The sequence below is a fragment of the Cupressus sempervirens genome, chromosome 2 (assembly GCF_028749045.1).
Source record: "Cupressus sempervirens isolate cs-2001-9-10 chromosome 2, ASM2874904v1, whole genome shotgun sequence".
Lineage (NCBI taxonomy): Eukaryota > Viridiplantae > Streptophyta > Pinopsida > Cupressales > Cupressaceae > Cupressus > Cupressus sempervirens.
The window spans coordinates 442,704,078-442,721,525 of NC_143119.1; the positions used below are offsets into that span (position 1 = coordinate 442,704,078).

The 17,448-nt window shown below is 34.3% G+C and overlaps 1 pseudogene; it reads right to left on the minus strand.

The window, feature by feature from the left end:
- Positions 1-651: 651 nt before the first annotated feature.
- The window catches only part of LOC149572972 (uncharacterized), a 42,307-nt pseudogene continuing 25,510 nt past the window's right edge, over positions 652-17,448 (minus strand).

The window sequence follows — 17,448 nt, forward strand, 5'->3', positions numbered from 1 at the left end:
AGGAGGCACTCCCTTTGTGGAGATGGCCATCGAAATCAATTTGCGAACCTACAAATTTCATGTGGCAGTGTAGAGAGACTCAAAGGTGGAACTTCTGCAAAATCTAGGAAGACAGAGGACTATGCCCTCTTATGTTCTATTCCGGGGCGACACTCCATCTACCAGTGTAAAATTTATAGTTCCATATTGTAAGCCTCTAGAACTTCTCTTCAAAAGTGTGATCTTTAATGTGAAAAGGTTAATTGGGAGAATGGACATAGATCCTATTGTGTAGAATAGCAAGAATTTGTCATTCATGATAGAGACATTGGAAATCGGCGTTCGCCCTTTTATCGCAACATTATCTAGTGGTGTGTGGTGATCTACCACTCTTGAATAAGTTCTTGATATTCTTCTTGTGGATTTGAGAGCTATGGTGGAGGTCCAGCTAGGGAAAGCCATGCAAAGTGCTATGTTGGATGGTTCTTGGATAGCTATAGTTGGCTGCACATGGGAGATGATCTATATGTCCACAGTTGCATGGTAGGTGTAATTAATTTATTATTCTAACAACAAGCACATTTTATAGGTATGCTCAATATCATTCTATAGATTATTTTTATACTGTATTTTGGTTCCCTAGTCTTATAGAAAAATTCCTCTATGGATTGGTTAGGGTTTCATTTTAGTGGGGAAATCTACAAATTCTTGCAGCAATAAACCTGCTACCAATTGTGTGGCCTCTGGAGCATTTTTGGGCAATCAAGTGCATTTCAAACATGGTTGTCTAGAAATGACCAAGTCTACCTAAACTCTGGTGAGTAATCAGTTAGCATGTAAAGCTTTGTTGTTGTATAAATTCCTCCTAATACTATACTCTTAGCATACCAGTCAACATGGGCTAAGTGGTCACCGGCGGCATGCCAAATTTTATCTATTAAAATGGCTCTTTACTCAAACTTATTAGAAGATTTAGTGGATTTTCCTAGATGCGTAATGCTTGAGGTCATTCAAAAACATAGGCAGCCTACATTTCTAGATGGATGCCAATGAGTTTTGCAATGCGGTTGTTAAGCACCATATTGGAAAGCACTTCATTGTGTAATTCGATCTCATCTATTATTAGCCTTTGCAAGAAATCATCCATTAAATACTCAACATGTGTAGCTTCCTTTCGAGGGTGAAATACCCACATCTATTTCCCCTATTACCATAGGTGCCTCTATCCACCCCAATTTTGGCACATATCCAACCACCACTTCCAAGATCCTAGTACTCATCTTTGATATCAGGATGTGTTGAATTTTCTTCCTTGTCCTTATTTTCTTGTTCAATGTGTATAGATTGAGACTCTACATTTTCAAGGGGTACAGTGATATTGTCTACAAACCCCCATAAATTGTAGTGCAAGAGTCCCAATTCTTGCCTTAGCAATGGCGAAGGGTGATAAACTGGAAGGGTGGTGTGTTCATTACTTGTGATGTTGATATGCCAGTGATTTTTATGAATGTTATCCCATATATTTGAATACTGTAGGACTACAAATACAATTTAAGTTGAGAAAAGCCAAGCCAAGAAAAGTATTGAGAATGATAACATTTCAATTGTCATTATAGAAAAGTAGTGGTAGCAGATTTAATGGATCTAATTTTGTTAGAAGGCCTCTTCTTGGACTCATGAGTAGAAATCCTCAAACAAGAAGAGACTCATGATCCACTAAAAGTTTCACTCTTCCAAACTAAACTATAGAAACACTTGTGCAAGAGTAGGCTAGCACAAATACTGACCTTCAAAATCTGAATTCCAAGATGAAGAAGTCTTCAGATCAAATACTTCAACTTGAACTAAAGTTACACCACATCAGCAATGAAAAAGACAAGCTTAAATTGAAGCATAGAGAAGATGCAAAACTTTGGAGAGGTTTGGACTCAGAGTTGTTTTCTGTGAAGATGATACATGATTAATTTATAGAAACTTTGTAGGATTTGGCCATGAAAGTAGATAAAGTTGAAGGTAGCAAGGAAATTTTGGAGAAACAGTCAACTGAAAGATTGAAATCATTTGACATTTGAATGCCTTGTCCTCAAGATTGAACGGTGTAGAAGAAGTTACTAAAAAATGAGAACTTGAGTTGTAAGAATTATTTGATGAGAAGGAACAAATAAGTGAGTCATATGATGTTGAACTTATCCAAACAAACCTACTTATTGCTAAAAAAGAACATATTCAAAAACAATTACAAACTACCATTGAAGAAGACAAGAGATTAGTGGAAAATGTCCAATCTCATCAAGGAACTGCAAAAGAAGTTAGTCTCCTAGAGAAAGTGCAATGGCAACCCTGCATGTTATGCAATCCAAATTAGTGATAGAGAAAGATCAACTAAAGGCTCAGATACAAGAATATGAAGAAAAATTAATAAAATCAGAATCCCAGAGTTAGGTTCTCAAATTATATGATATTTTAGGACTCGAAGACAAGGTTATTAAACTGGGAAAGATGTTAGTTATGGCATCAAACACTATGGACATTATGCGTGCAAAAAATAGATAAAATAACCTATTTAGCTCATAAGAAGAAATGATTGTCTAGAGACAAAGCTCAGATTGAGATTGATCATGTTAATGGCCAGTTTCAAGATGATCTTTCTACTAAAGAAATTCTGGAAGCACAACTTCAAGAGTTGAATAAGTAGGTTATAGAGCTTGAGAATACCCTAGATCTTAGAACAGAAGAGCATGCAAAGAAAGGACAAGAAGATTATGGAAAAATTGATGATACAATGCAAGAATAATAGACACCATATTTATAATTCTTCTGGCTTAATTTTTTTAGTTTCAAACTATTTTTTTAGTACTCAACTATTAAAAGAATGAATTCTCAATGAACATCTTCTGCTGACTTGAATCTCTTTGGGTCTCAAATTTTGTTTTGATTACTCGGGAATCAATCACAAAGGTATAAGAGTGATGATTGGATTGTATCAAATGGTGCAAATTTCCAAAAAATGTGCTTCATAGCATATTGAATTTGACATAGATTTCCATATGCTAGCATTCACAGTCAAAGCCGCTAGTTTGCTCAAGTAATTTTTTGGCTAGAGAAATGTTAGTATCGAGGCCTTTAGTTTGCTGAAGTGAACAACCCATTAATTTCTCAGCCATTTTTGCAGTCACTATCTGAGATGCAAAGTGCAAGGGTGGTGTTCTTCCCCATCATTGGTTGCATACATCAAATCTAATGAGGATGATTTCAATAAAATATCCCCAACTAAGTGACCCTTAATTCCTTTTGCTACTAAATGTATATAATTCTGACCCAATCTATCCTTAGCATCTACTTTTAACTTCAATACAAACATTGGATAAGTCAGCTTGTCCAATGAGTGTAACCCATTGGAAAAAGCTTAATCCCCTACATTTATTTCTTTCATTCTCGTACCAATCCACATATGATGCTATGATCATTTGAGAAATTTCTTCATTTCTAGTTTGGTTGTATAATTGAAGAGCATATTTCTGTCTTTGTCTTGCTTTTTTCTCAGTTTCACATCTTTTCTTCAATGAATTTACCATACTCTGTAGACACTTTTTATGGCCTTTGCAGATGGCCCTTCGTTTAAATTCAAACAAACATATGGGTTGACTTGGTCAATGTAATCTTTGAAATTGTCCACAAGTTTAGTGAGCCTCTTTCAACTTCCTAATTGGAGCTCCACCATTTTTTGTGTTTTTTTGTTCGTAATGTCTTTGTGAGCCCTCATGTAAAATTAATTATTTTTTGCATACCTATACTGATGTGAATCAGTTCACTTTTGGCATCGAGGTCCAAACTATATCTCGAGGCTTTCAAGATGATCAAGACATTGTGATTTAGACTTTTTCTATTTTATTCTGGATTATGTAGAAATGTTAGCAGAAAAAGTAGTGAATGGTTGATTTTGTTTCCAACTGATCTTCTTCATCTTCATCTCCACTTGCATGTTTTATGTTTTTGAGGTGTTGAAATTTTCTTATCTATGTGTGGTTGTGTGGTCGGTCATTTAAAATGAGATAATTGCCTCACTCAATACTCATCCCCACTGGACTACTGATTGACAAATTATTCTTGTTTGCATTTCTTCTTTTGACATTGACTTTCTTATTTCCATTGATTCAGATTAGTCTTGTGATTTAAGGGGAGGATTTTGGGTTTGATTTTAAGGGATTGGTTGTAGAAGTTGAGGGAGAGTTGAGGTTAGGCAAGTAGTGTTTCTCATTTCCTTTGTTATTTTTGGGATTTAGTTAGGTTTTCTTTCAATTTGAAGGATTGTTTACACATGGGAAAATTGAGGTAGAGCAAGTTATTTTGTAGAACAAAGACTATTCTTTTTTTGGAACAATAGAATATTTGGATCTTTTATTTCCATTTTTTTCTTAACTAGATTAATTGGTGATGAAATTCAAAGAAAAGAAGAGTGATAACATCAAATGTTTTGATTTTCCCTACCCAGAATGAGATGCATCCCTGTTCAAGAAAAAATTATTATTTTGTATAGATTAGATTGTGGGGAAGCTTTGGAAGGGAAGTTGTATTTAGAATATTCATCTTATAATGAATTCAACTCTTTTCCTTTCTTTTATAAGAAGAGAGTCCTAATTTATTTTTTCCTAAAGTAGTGTTAATTATTTGGTCTAAAATTGGTATAGATTGGATGTCCTTGTATCTAGCTTAGAGTTTGTTTTGGTGTGGATTAAACATTAACAAATTCCCTCAAAAGCTTATAGATTATTTTTCAGGGCTTACCTATTATGATTTTGGGTGCAAATTTCATGTAAATGTCATTCCCCCCCTCTTGTCTAGCCTATCAATTTGTCTTGCAATTAGGCATAATCACTCCACATTCAAGATTTTTTTTCCCAACCTAACTGAAATTCATTATTTTCCATCTTTAGTACTTGGAATGCAATTATTTGAATTGATTATTGACTTTGAATATAGCTTCGGTGTACCTATTGCACCTTACTAAGGTGCAATTTCTAGTATTTATAATGATATGTTATATTTTCATATTTATTATTATATCTGTACTATTAAAATATTGACTTGGGATAAGATTATAATCACAATCTAATATTTTATTTTAATTATATTCATCATTTTAAAATAGATGATTCATAATATTATGTTATATGTTACTTCTTAATCATATTTGTAATAATAAATTATATTATGTAATATCATTAACAATATTTTTTCCCCTTTATTATAATAATTCAAATAATAATATTTCATAGTGTATTATTATTTATTTAACATGATTATTATTATTATTATTATATTTAATTTATTTTTTCTTTAACTTTGTATTTAGGCTCTATTATCATTCAAATCTAGCTCTAAAAAGGGGACATTACATTATGGTCAAGGATATGAAATTTATGGTTATGATCAACCATCTTAGGATTCATCAATGTATGTTATGAGGCTTATCCTATAATTGAAGTTATCAACAAGTGAAGCATAGCCATTGCTTACCAGACTTTACTAGTCCATTATTTCCTTTTGTTTTAGGTTTTTTAAAGCAATTTATCATAAACATACTATTTAGTCCATTGTTACATTTATGAATTGGCACCCCTTTACCTATTACTAGGAATAACTTAATTATAGATCATTGATAAAAACTTTTTTTTCATGTGCCTTATTTTTATCAAATTCCTATTTTTACATTGTTTGTAGAGTAAGGTTCAATAAATGTCAACATCAGGTGTAATGAATACTCTTATCACCCACGTAAGCATAAGGAAGAGGAAATATTTGATCCTTTGGCACCTCCATATGTTAAAAAGTGATTATTTCAATTAATTGTGTTTCATAGTTTTTAATAGATGTAATTTTTTAATGGGGTTTGATGTTTCATTTTAATGCAAAGGTCTATTTTCTTGACATAAATTTCCTAATCATTTGTATCTTTTTCTGAGAAGTTAGCACAAGAAACAATATTTGTTTATGGCCAAAGTGCTCCAAATTATATTTTATAAGAGTCTATCACTAAAATAATTCAGAGAAGTATAATTGACACATGAAATATAATTTTAAAATGCAAGAATGGTCAATTTTTAATTCTTGAATTGTTATTGATAAAGATTTAGATTATTATTTTTCATAATAACTAAAATTTGTATTCTTTGAGAAGAGTATACCATGTTACAATGACCATGATTATGGTAGATCTAAAGTTGGGAAGACAACTTTATCAATTGTTTGCATTAATCTTTAAAGGGTACTAGCTCAATGGAAGAGCACCTGCTTTATAAGTAGGAGGATGGTGGTTCAATTCCATCATGCCCTAATATGACTAAATTAATGATTAAATAAACTACCAAATATGTTGCCATATGTACTATCAAATAAATTACCAAATAAACTACCAAATATACTACTATATATACTACCCAAAAAATTACCAAAAATAGTACCAAATAAACTTCCAAATATACTACCATATATACTACTTTAAAAACTACCAAATAAACTACCAAAATTACCAAGTAAACTACCATATAAACTACCAAGTAACAAAAATATATGACTAAATCAATGACCTAATCAATGATTAAAATAGTTTAGTCATAAATTTAGTTGGGAGATAAATGTCTGGCAATAAACTACCATTGGTCACGTGATCAAAATTAGTCACATATCTACAAATTTTAGTAGTTTATTTAGTAATATATTGTTGTTTTTATACTAGTGCACGGAGACAAATTAGGACACATGCTTATAGATTGTATAGACTTTTTTTAATAATAAAAAATTTGGGTTTCAATGTAAGTTAATGTTGCAACTAATTAAAATGTCTAAAATGCAAAAAGTAATGAGAAGGTTGGGAATGTATGCAAAACCCAAAAATAAAAATGAGTCTTTGAAAAAAGTTGTATCCACTATTGCTAGTGTCTTTGATGTTATCAGAAAGAGAAGTCGGTCTAAAGATAAGAATGTAGCATGATGAGCAATAACAATAGCTTTAGTTAACAAATCAACATCTAACAAAAGATTGATTAGCAACATAAGTGGATATCTTAATGTGAATTGTAAGACTTTAGAAAGAGTTGTAAAGAGAAGGGTTAACTTTGAATGTGATCCAGTAAATATTTTATGGACTTCTAGTGGTAGACTCCCAAGATGTGATATGAAACTTACTAGTGAAGTCAAAAGTTTGATTAAAATTTTTTGGCATGATAATACAAGAGTATCACCTAATTCAAGAGATGTTCATAAATTGAGAATTGGGTCAAAAATACATGATCCACATCCTAAACACCTTTTGGACATGACTCAAATTGAATTCTTTAAAAAATTTGTAGATGGTAAGGTATTAAATATTACCATTAGCCAAAGATCTTTTGAAAAGTGTGAACCATGGTATGTAAGGATTAACAAGGAAAGAATCACATGTTGTTGTAAAACTCATATTCAATTTCATTACCATTATGATGTATTTTGATCCATACATGGTACCATGCATAGTAAAGAAATGTTGCAAGAATGTGGTATAAAAATACCACCTCAAACTATAAAGGATTTCATATCAAGTTTGTTTTGTAAGCCACCTCATGATCAATAGTTTATTTTCAATGCATGTCTTTCTAGTACATGTGATATGTGCAGCATCTTTCCTTGTTAGATGAACGTTTGCATAAAAATGCTTTGACTACTTTTGGACAATAATTAGTTGAGGTAAAAATATTCAAAACTATTGAATATGTTGAGATAATGGGTGTTGCACACATTGCATAATATTGTTATATTTTATTATTTTATTTTATTATGTAATGTTGTACCTAGATGGATGTGCAACATGTAAAGATTCTCATGGAATATTCTTGATGAGTCGTACTGTAACTGTAAGAATTTTTCTAAGGGGAAAATTCACCCAAGAACTAAGAACTCAAACACAAGCACACAGTAGATCAAAAATGGATATGATCAATTAATTAGAGTATGTCTGAATACATTGCTCTATTTAGAATGTGATGTTGAAACACACTAGGAGTGCCTGTATATAAAGGCCTCTCAGGAAGCACCTAGAATGTCTCTAGAAACAACCAGAAGATAAGACAACTAAGCACCTTATACAACATTCTAGATGAATGGATAAGAATGACAAAGAGTCATATGTGTGTAGAAGATTCCTGTGTTGTAGAAAATATGTGCTTAAAAGAGGTGCGAACCCCTATGATGTTATCAAGACAACTCACAAGAGTGTAGAAACTCCTAAGTGTCTCACAAATAAAATAATGCAAAATAATTAAATAATGCATTAACCTAAGTAAACTTAAGTAAGTGTAATAAGTAAATACTTATTTACACCAACACCCCCCCATAAGTGGAACTTAGGGGAATGCCCTTAAGCTTATGAACTAGGATGAAGATGCATAATGGGTCTTGGCTACTAGGCCATATTAGGTACCCATGTACATAATAAAAATGCAAATCTCTCATAAAGCAGGGAAAGAGGGAAAACCTCATCGGAAAAATCCTCCCCCAAAAAGAGAGATGAAAGAGGATGCATGGATGGATGGAGTAATCAAGACCCCCCATTATGACATACATCCATGTATATACAAGAAAGAATGAAGAAGGAAAAAACCTCCTATGAGGAAAAAGTTTACCCCAAAAAAGAGAAGAAGGAGATGAGGTAGTCCCCACCTTAAAAGTAGTGTGCCGATCAGTGAGAAATACTCTGATGTAGAAGCTAATCCATGACCTTTGAATGATGTTCCTTCCCTTTGGAAAAAACAAGAGAAAAGGTACCTATGAGATGTGTCCCCTATATGGAGAAGGAATCTCTATGATGATTGGTGTCTCTAAAGCCTATCCAAAAGTCCTTGTGTCGATATTGATGATGGCTTCCTCTAAAATTGCTGAAGAGAAGATCAGATCAAACAAGGAAGGAGGTAGAACCTATCTTAGGAAACCAACAATCTTCTCAACTGATGAAGAGACCACCTGCACATGTTGTAAAGAAGAATCCACAATCACACCAATCTGGAAGGATTGATAATGCAGAGCATGGAGTTGAGGGTTAGAGTGGGCCCTCACAATAACTGTAGAAGACTCCTCAGTAAAGAGAAGTGAGAAATCATCATAAAATTCTCCCATATCTACTATGTTTGACTCCGAGAACAAAACTGAAATGTCTGGCAAGAAATCATCACCTAGAAGACCATGAGTACCCTGCAGTGCTGAAGTACATGAATCTATCACTGCAGCAAAGGATGAAGTATCCACCTCAAAAAGAAGATGAATGTCATCAAGAATGTCTCCCACATCTTCAATGTGAAACTCCACAAATAACTGTGCAATGTCTAAAAGGAAGTCTTCACATGAAGGTAGAGTAGGAAGACATAAAGTATCCTGCTGCACTGATTCCAAAGCATCTATAGCTGAAATAGGATCAGTAGGAGCAACAAGAGCTGGAGGTGTGATCTCATTTGAGGTTGAAGAAACCATAGCTAGAGTGACTAGATGTAGAAAGTCCACTAGAGATGGAGGATCACATGGATCTCCATATGCTTCCCAAATAGACCACCAAATATCACAAGGAAAATGTGCTAATCTAAGAGGACCAAAAGATTCTCTACTCATACTTTGACATAGAAATTGATTAAGCTTGATAATATATGTCCAATCAAAATGCGGTGGCATTGAATAGAGATAAGGAAGCAATCCTGGATGTTCTCTTAGATGGTCAATTATCAAAATCCTCCATTTGTAATAGTTTCTTTTTGTCAATTGTGGTCTAATACCAAACTAACAAATTTGACAAGACTCCATGAGATCAATCAATGAACCCCCAAAGAATCAAAGAACCCCCCCTGAAAAAGATGATGTTGGCACTTAAAAACCACTTGCCAATTTAGGGCCTATTTTTGAAAGTAGTATTTCTATCTATAAAACCTATAATGTGATTGCAGATCTAGAAAGTAGACAAAAAATAATGCACTTTCAAAAAAAATAGAACATGATTTGGAGTCCAAATGAGCTCGTACCAAGCATTTTAAGTGGCAAAATTTGAGATTTTGGAGTTGCAAAAAAATTCAAAAACAAAGATCTCAAACCACCTGCACCAATGTGTACATCACAAAATCCTACCCCAAAACAAAAAAAAATTGCTCTCAAAAAGGAGTCCGTATGAGGAAGATATTACTATTTGAAAATCGTTGCTGTTGTTATTTTTTTTGAATCACCACCGCACCTCCAAAAAAAAAATCACTCTAGATTTTGCCTCAGATGTCTGATTTGGATGAAATAATATTTGATCTGGTAGTTTTTTGACCTTCTAACTATGATACAAATATCATATTTGCACCAACAAACTTCAATCTTCACTTGTAAAAAATCTCTCCTATGGCCCTATGGCCAAATTGTTTTTGAAAAATAATGCAGATCAGAAAAAAATAGAAGAGATGCAAATGAAAAAAAATGTAGATCTAAAAATTAAATGTACAGATTTGAAATGATCATACCAATTTTGCAAATTGGTCCTTTGAGTGCCGATTTGCAAAAAAAAAATTACCTCACAATCGACTTTAGCCTAGGGTAGGCAACTTTGTAGCTGATTTTTACCGAATCAACATGCTGGATGCCATGGTGAGGTCAGATCTAATGCTGCACACTCTCAATTTTTGCAATACTCCAGAGTCAGGCTGCAGTGATGAAGCAAGCATGGTCTCAAAATGGCTATGTGATGAGAAAGTCTTCAAGTTGCTCTGATACCATGTAAGAATTTTCCTAAGGGAAAAATTTACCTAGGAACTAAGAACTCAAACACAAGCACACAGTAGATCAAAAATGGATATGATCAATTAATCAGAGTATGTCCAAATACATTTCTTTGTTTAGAATGCGATGTTGAAACACACTAGGAGTGCTTGTATATAAAGGCCTCTCAGGAAGCATTTGGAATGTCTCTAGAAACAACCAGAAGATAAGACAACTAAGCACCTTATCCAACATTCTAGATGAATGGATAAGAATGACAAAGTGTCATATGTGTGTAGAAGATTTTTGTGTTGTAGACAACATGTGCTTAAAAGAGGTGCGGACCCCTGTGATGTCATCAAGACAACTCACAAGAGTGCAGAAACTCCTAAGTGTCTCACAAATAAAATAATACAAAATAATTAAATAATGCATTAACCTAAGTAAACTTAAGTGCAATAAGTAAATATTTATTTACACTAACAGTAACATTGTAATAATATTTCATATAATTATTATTGGAGAAAATAATTCAATGCTCAATATTAAATGTGGGGTTAGTGGGTTAGGTAGCACATGATTTTAACACATGGTTTATGTAATACCACTCGATGGTTTTGTGGGACTTGCTACCATATAAGCAGCCACAAGGGTAATTTTGTACAGAGAGAAGAGTGAGAAAGGCAAGAGTCGAGTGATACAAGGCTTAATAGGTTAGCCAAGGGAGCATTTGTGAAGGTTGGAAACATGGCATGGGATGTGTGGATTCATACTTGTTCACATAGTTTGCTCAGTTGTGGCTATGGCCATGAAGGCTTCCATGGTTGTATTTTGCAATGGTATTTTTGTTGAATAATACATGGTGATGGATGCTTTTGGAGGTTGGGTTTTTCTCTCAATGAGGGTTTCCTAGGTATATCTTGTGTCATAATTTTGTGAGTATGTTGTTTATTCTCTTGCATGTGGATTTTAATTTCATATTTATTTTAGATCTATTATGGATTATTTGAAAATGGTTATATTCTTTATTGCCAAGTTTCCTTACAAGTGGTATCAGAGCTATGGTTTTATTTTTGTAATCCTAGATTGAATCCATGGGAATGCATGAGAGGATAAAAGAAAGGGCAAGATATATGAGTGATTTATTGTAGATCTGAGAGTTTTGGATTTTCTATTATGATGGAATGTTAAAAGATTTGGGCATATGAAATTGTTGGACAAAAAGATTTTTTGGATGTTTCTTTTAAATGAGAGTTTTGGGAGGTAGCATGCAGAAATGACCTCCTGGGTAAAAACAGACCTCACCATTGGATCTGGGTCAAAATTTTCATAAATTTTGATATATAATATGCCCTAATTTGGCCATGTTCAGAGAAAATGAAAGAGTTTTTTGGTTTCAGCCCATGATGGCCGTCAAATTTAATCTTGTCAAAATTTTCGTCACAAAAAAGGAAAAAGGAAAAATCATAGTGAAAATGGTAAAAAGACTGTTTTAGTAAAACGACCATAACTTTTTTTTAGAATATCAGATTTTAGAGTTCTTATAGGCACTGGAAAGCTAATTCAGAGCACTACAACATGGTATAGGCTTGGTTCTATGATTTTGATATTTTTTTTGGTTTTAAGAGCCCTAAAATTAGATCTTATTTATTTTGAGCACAAATTGGAGCATAACTTGGGCATACAGAGTCAGATTTTAGACTTTGAGTAGTCAACAGAAAGCTCTTGGAGAGCTCTACACATTGGTTCAAATTTTGTGTAGGTTTGGCATGATTTATTTGTTGATATATTAATCTAAATAGTTTATAGATATATTTTGACTATGGTAACATTGTGAGTTTATGGCATTAGAGATTTAAGATTTTATGTCATTGTATACTCAGTTCATATTTCATATTGGTTTCATGATGATATGGTTATCAGTGTTTGGTTTGGATATGTATGATGAATTGTTGGATCTACAAGTTGTGTAGTGTTGTAAGTGGTCTATACTTATAGGTTGCATTTATGGCTTGGTTATGGGTTATCTTTGCCCATTGATCTTTCATTATTGATGCATATTTAGATTGGTGGCTTGGATTTGCGTTGTTTATGCCCTAAGTCACATGATTTGTTGATTTATCTTCCTGTAGAAGGAATGAGATGTTGTTACCAGGTATAGTCATGGTGGAAGCTTGTGGTTGACTATTTTATGCTGATAGGTTGGACACATTAAGAGCCAGATGCTTGATTCATGGATGTGATCATGGTGTCATAGATTTTGGCATGACATGATTGTATATACAGGTACATCCTTGATGTTCATTAGCTTGAATTTTTTATTTACTTATGGTGGCATATTTTCTTGGTTGAGGATCATGGTTATTTTGTTTCTTTTGAGGAGCTCATGATGTACATTTTGAGTTCTTTGATGGTTTGATGCCTTGGTTGATTCTCATTGTTAGAGGATGGATTTTTCATCATGGTGTCATGGATAGCTTAGATACATAGTTTAGTGGGTTCTTGTGACAGTGATGGGGTGATAGTGCAAGATTAGTTTCTAATTTGGTTTAGATCTTCATGTAGGAGATGGATTTTATGATGTCATAGGTGACTTTGTACCATGGTTGAGTGGGAGTTGTTGGCATTGATATATTTATTGAGTGTTTGCAGATGTTGGAGGTTTGTCTTAGATCTTGTTGCTGCAAAAGCATCTTTGACATTTGCATGGTGCACTTGTTATCTTCATGGTGTGTGGTGATGGTTTTCTTCATGATGTATGGAGATGGTTGCATCTTGAAGACTCACAAGGTTCTTGGTAAAGGTGTGGTTTATGCTTTTATTTGGCATGTTATCCTTGGTATGAGGATGGTTTCATTATTATGTCATGGTATACTCTTGATATGCATTTAGAGTTGTGACATGTTATAGTATGTTCATGTGGAGCATGTTATCTCTTTAGTTGAGATGGTTAGATCATGTTGTCATGTTTATGTTTCTAAGGCCATGGTTGGAACTTTGACATTAATCTTGGTTTAGTTTCTTGGTATTGAGTACATTGATCATAAGCTGGATACTTCATGATATTTTTATGTTGCATTTGGAGTTGGCATGGATTAATTGGTTACAGGTGCTCATGGATACTTAGAGATGGTGGTGATACTGATTTCTCTTGGATTAGAGAAGTATTTGTTGGGATGGTTGATGGTCTCAGCAGGAAGTCTGAGGAGCAGTCACCTAATATGGACTTGAGAGGAGATTTTTCTTAGATGAGTCTTGGTTAGAGACTTGGGTATCTTGATGAGCATTCTCATTCCCCACTCTTGGTCTACTTAGCAGTTTGCTACTTGAGAGGTATAGCTCATTGCTTCTTTTAGTTGCATTATATTTATGCTTGTCTTTCATGGATATGGATCTTGAGCTATGGTACATGAGTTAGTTTTGGAGAGTTCATTTGAGAGATGGTTTAGAATTAGTTATCTCCATGTGCATATGTTGTTATGTTAGTTGAGTTTGGGAGATGGTTTTATATTGGACATATTCCTTGGTTTAGAAATGGTTTTATGAGTTTGATCTCCTTGTGAGAGGCTTACATCCATGATTAGTTATATGGTATGATTTGAGTGTTGTTGAGGCTTCTTGTTGGGGTTTAATGGAGGAGATCATACTTGCACAATTTACATCTGGAGGTGTGTGTAGAAGGACATGATAGAGGTTATGATTTGCATAGTTTCTTTGGTCTTGGTCATCTTCTTGGATGTTCAGTTTTGCCTACATTGGATTTGAGATTGGTTAGAGATTGTGATCACTGGTTTGTGCTCATGTATGTCATGTGAGAAATGACATGATTATTACTTTATCTTTTTCCTCTATTGGTTGTGGAGAATTTGGGAGACTATTGGAGACTTTTTATGAGAGTTATTCTTGCAGAATACCAGTTTATGTATTATGGATGTTCTTGATACTACATGGATTCACTTCTTTGAGATGTGTTGAGTGGATTGGTTATAGATTTGACATTATCTTTTGCAGTGGGAGCTTCTTGGTATATATGTGGTAGGTATTTCTTTTGAGGCTTGTGATGGTAGGTTGTAGATTGGATATGTCGGTGATATGAGATTCACTTGTTATACCTTTGAGGTATGGATAGTTGGATGGGTTGGCACTTGCTGTGGGTGTTATTTCAGCTATGGATATTTTGACAACTACGGATACATGTGATTACCGTTGGATCAAGTTTTTGTGCTTGGAATTTTAGTTGGTATAGGATTTTATGATCTTCTAATGTGACAGGTTGGGTGGCTTTATCTTTGGATGGCTTCTATGTATGTGTATTGGTAGTGGCATAATAGGAGGTGAGATCATTCATGTTTGAGATGCTGGATACTCTGATTTTGTTGCGGGTACTAGGATGGAGCACTTGGTGTATTTTGATCCATGATGGTGGATGTGCTAGGAGGGATTTTTCCCTTGTTCATTTATGTGGCTACGGATTGACTCTATGCAATGTATACAAGTGGGAGATTGGTGAGATAATGGGTGTTGCACACATTGCATAATATTGTTATATTTTATTATGTAATGTTGTACTTAGATGGATGTGCAACATGTAAAGATTTCCATGGAATATTCTTGATGAGTTGTATTGTAACATTGTGATAATATTTCATATAATTATTATTGGGGAAAAGAATTAAATGTCCAATATTAAATGTGGGGTTAGTGGGTTAGGTAGCACATGGTTTTAGCACATAGTTTATGTAATACCACTTGGTGGTTTTGTGAGACTCGCTATAATATATGCAGCCACAAGGGTAGTTGTTGTAGAGAGAGAAGAGTGAGAAAGGAAAGAGTCGAGTGGGACAAGGCTTGATAGGTTACCCAAGAGAGCATTTTTGAAGGCTGGAAGCATGGCATGGGATGTGTGGATTCATGCTTGTTCACATAGTTTTCTCGGTTGTGGCTATGGACATGAAGGCTTCCATGATTGTATTGCAATGGTATTTTTGATGAATAATACATGGTGATGGATGCTTTTGGAGGCTGGGTTTTTCCCTCAATGAGGGTTTTCCAGGATATATCTTGTGTCACAATTTTGTGGGTATGTTGTCTATTCTCTTGCATGTGGATTTTAATTCCGTATTTATTTTAGATCTATTATGGGTTATGTGGAAATGGGTATATTTTTTATTCTCAAGTTTCCTTACAGAATATCCATTGAAGGATGGGAAGATTGGAAGAAGGTGTGATCTAGTTACAGATAAAGTTAGTTGTCATGCATATATGGATGAGTTTAAGAGTGTGATTATACCAAAATATGTTAAATACTTTCAATATTCTAGATGGCTTGATGGAAAATTTTGCATATGTAAGAATACATTTCCAGTTGGTACTATACTTTTAGTTGTTGACTTTGCAAAAAACTACACACTTTCACCACAAGAAGAGGTGCAACCACAATATTACAATTTAGTGCAAGTAACAATTTATGTTCATATACTTTATAGGCATGCACTTGATAGTATAGAGGATCAAAAAATATTGAGAGAGTACCATTTTTATATGAGTGATAATAAATGATGTAGGAGCATCCAGAGGTATAAGGGCAATCTTGTGTCACCCAAAAAAATGTACTTAGACTTAGTTTCTATGTCATGTCTTTACATTTTTGGATACCCATTTGCATCAAATAAAGGTTCCAACTCTCACAGTTCCACTATTAGTGTGTTTGAAAATCTTTAAAAAATAGGAGAATGCAATTTGGCCATCATTTTGGTGACCTAGAAGGTGTGAATTGGCCAGATGAATGCAATTGTGATTTAGAGCATTCCAAAAAAAGAATCAGGTCAAAAGGCCCCACGGTTTGAAAGTTATGGCAGTTTTTTGAGTTTTGGAGACCTCCTAAGAATGCTTTAAAGTTAGGTTACGGACATTAAATGACCCTAAAAAGGACAAAAAAATTGGGGATGAGCAAAGCTTTTCCATAGGGCTATAGAGCGCTTTGAGAGCTTTCCAAAAATGTAAATGGTTCATCAATCAGAGCTACGGTTCAAAAGTTATGCCTCCCGGAAGTTTGGTTACCATTTCTGGATTCTTCTAGATTTGCACCGACTTCTAACGCCGCTTCTGGAACCTTCTATTTGGTCGGTGGATGCCTACTAGCACTTTCTAGAATGTACTCCTAGTCCTTAACCCTCAAAGGTCTATTTAAGGAGATTTTTGGCATTGTAAAAGGCAGTTCGAAGTGGAGTTTGAGAGGAGGTGCCATAAGGAGAAATTATCTCCAGATTTATGCTATTGTAAGCCCTTAGGGCATGTTTTGAAGTTTATTTTCTCTGCACTATTTGTACTAGCTTATTTTATCAATTAATATAATTTTCCCTTTTCTGTTGGTTCCATTCTATTCTTGGGTTGTGTCCCCATCAAGTGGTATCAGAGCTGGTTTTTCTCAATGTGTAGACAGAGCGTTGACTGTGAGGCAGTTTGCACTAGGACTGTGCGGTTGTGGGTTCGAGTTAGAAGATGCCTCCACAAAGAGAGCATGGTGGAAGGGCCATAGCTATTAATCCTGAGGAGGTTAGAGTCCTCCAAAGGTAGGTGTAGGCATTGCAAGAGGAGCTTCGTAGAGGAGAAAATGTTGCCGCAGGTGACAACAGTGAGGATGACAATGAAGAAGAAGTAATGGGACCAGAAGAGGGATTTGATGGGGAAGTTCTGAATCCTGTAGAGGAGAGGCTTTTT